Below are 3056 nucleotides of genomic sequence, written 5' to 3' on the forward strand. Positions count from 1 at the left end.
CAGGTTATGGAATACGTGCGGAATTCAGAGTCACAAAGCACGGAATCTGGTCCTGGGGCTCAGCTCCTCCATGCTCCATCGACGTGAGTCCCATTTGCCTGCGATTGCCCATCATTCATCGTAACCATTCCGATTCAAGCATCCTGCCGTCGTGTATTTTAATGAGTTGAACCCTCCCCTGCAGATGCTGTTTTAAATCGAAGGTAGACACAAAATGCTGGAGTAACTCCGCGGGTCAGGCAGCATCTCTGGAGAGAAGGAATGGGTGACATCACGAAATTGATGCAAATGCTCATTTGCCCTATCTCTTGAACTTGAGTTTGATATGATTGCATTTGTGTATTATTTGTTATCTGTTTTGTTTCAATAACATAATTTTTAAAAACCCTTTCGGGTTCAGCGCGGTACACGTAATAAATAAAAAAAACATAATTCTGCATTCTGAACTGTGGTTTATATATTTTTACGCTGACCGGTGCATTTGTACATAGAATATGGAAATGTACAGCGCAGGAAAAATAAGTTCGGCCCATCATTTCTTAGCCGAACATGATGTCAAGATATATTTATGTCATCTGTTTACGCATGATGCAAATCCCGCAAGTCTTTGTTTGTCCACGTGCTGATACAAATGCCTCATAGAAGCCATGATACAACCAACCTCCACCACCTGCACTAGAAGAGCGTTTCAGGGACGCGAAACCCTCTGGTTAAAAGAAACACGTGTCCCAGACAGCTCAATTGAACTTTAATCTTTTTCTTAAAGCTGTGCCTTCTGGTCTTTGCATGTTCACCAATTTTGTTGACGCGATACTGCCAATCTCCGGCTTGGGACCCCGGAACTGGAGTAATCCAGACCGCTGTGCCAGGGCGCGGACACTGTTTAGTCCAGGTTGTTTTCTTTGCTTCATGCAGGTCGCCACCGATATCTGTGTAATCCACGCCCCCTTCCCGAGACCCAGAACACAGAGCTCCAGGACCATATGTAATCAAGCATTGACACCAAATGCTGGAGTAACTCAGCGGGACAGGTAGCTTCTTTAAAGAGTAAGAACTCCGCTGCCCGTCTACTCACACACACCTCGATCCGTGACCATATCACCCCCGTCCTTTATAAACTCCACTGGCTCCCCATCCCCCAGAGAATCCAGTACAAAATCCTCCTCATAACCTACAAAGCCCTCCATAACCTGGCCCCATCCTACCTGACCGACCTCCTCCACAGGCACACTCCCACCTGCACCCTCCGCTCCGCCGCTGCCAATCTCCTATCCCCCCACATCCGGACCAAACTCAGATCCTGGGGGGACAGGGCTTTCTCCATCGCTGCTCCCACCCTATGGAACTCACTACCCCAAACCGTTAGAGACTCCCCCACACTCACCACATTCAAAACATCGCTGAAGTCTCACCTGTTCAGTACTGCCTTCAACCACTGAAGGTCACCTCACCTACTGTTCATTTATTTATTTACTTATTTGTCTATTTATTAATTTCCCTATGTTCTCTAAATCTCTGTAAAGCGTCTTTGAGTATATGAAAAGCGCTATATAAATAAAATGTATTATTATTATTATTATTAAGAACGGGTGAAGTTTCGGCTCGAGACCCTTCTTCGGCCTGATGTCATCGATAGGATCTGTCTTATGACGCTGTGGAAACCGCACCACCGAGCCTGACGATGTTTTTGACCCAACCCCTCTGTCACTCCATCACTGCAGCCACACAGAGCGTCACTCCATTAGTACAGTGTGTCAGGCAATCAGCAGCACACCACAGTGTCACTCCATCCCTGCTTCGCCACACAGTGTTACTCAATTAATACCTGTCCACAGTGCGTCAGACCACTAGTAATATCCCATAGTGTGTTACTATCTCAGCACAATCCCATTATTATTAGCCCACAGGGTATCATTCCATCAGTGAGATACCACCGTATGTCAGTCCATCAGTAACATACCGCTGTGCGTCAACCCATCAGTGTGATAATCCATCAACACAACCCCGCAGTTTGTCACTCCATCAGTACTACCCCATCGTGTGTGTGTCTCTCTCTCTCTCTCTCTCTCTCTCTCTCTCTCTCTCTCTCTCTCTCTCTCTCTCTCTCTCTCTCTCTCTCTCTCTCTCCCTCCCTCCCTCCCTCCCTCTCTCTCTCTCTCTCTCTCTCCTCCCTCCTCTCTCCCTCTCTCTCTCCCTCTCTCTCTCTCTCTATCTCTCTCTCTCTCTCTCTCTCTCTCTCTCTCTCTTTCGTTCTCTCTATCTCTATCGATTTCTGTGTCACTCTCTACTTTCGCTCTCTCTCTGTTTCGTTCTCTCTATCTCTATTAATTTCTGTGTCACTCTACTTTCTCTCTCTGTTTCGTTCTCTCTATCTCCATCAATTTCTGTGTCACTCTCTACTTTCTCTCTCTTTCTGTTTCGTTCTCTCCATCTCTATCGATTTCTGTGTCACTCTACTTTCTCTCTCTCTCTCTCTCTCTCTCTCTCTCTGTTTCGTTCTCTTTATCTCTATCAATTTCTGCGTCACTCTACTTTCTCTCTCACTCTCTTTGTTTTGTTCTCTCTATCTCTATCGATTTCTGCGTCACGCTCTAATTTCTTCCTCCCTCTCCCAATCTCCTCTCTCGCTCTCTCTCTCTCTCTCTGTTTCGTTCTCTCTATCTCTATCTATTTCTGTCTCACCCTCTCCCTCCCCCTCTCTTCCCCTCTCTCTTTCTCTTTCACCCGCCCCCCCCCCCTTTCGCTCCCACTCTTCGCTCCCTCTGTCCCCCTGGACAATGGAGGACCCGGCGGGGGGTGGGGGGGGGGCTAGGATGAACAAAGGGGGACCTAGTAACGTTGTAAGTGCCCTTAATGTGGTGACTACTTGCATACCCTGGGTATGCAAGCGAAGAATTTCACTGCGACTTGTCACCTGTTCCAATAAAGAACTCAGTTCAATTCAAAACTTCTCTGGGTCTGAACGTCTATGTTTCTCTTTGTCCGTCTCTCCCTGCCTCTCATCTCTCTCCCTCCCACTCCCTCTCTCTTTCACGGTGATTCCCACTCATCTGTCC

The sequence above is a fragment of the Rhinoraja longicauda genome, chromosome 39, assembly GCF_053455715.1.
Source record: "Rhinoraja longicauda isolate Sanriku21f chromosome 39, sRhiLon1.1, whole genome shotgun sequence".
Classification (NCBI taxonomy): domain Eukaryota; kingdom Metazoa; phylum Chordata; class Chondrichthyes; order Rajiformes; family Arhynchobatidae; genus Rhinoraja; species Rhinoraja longicauda.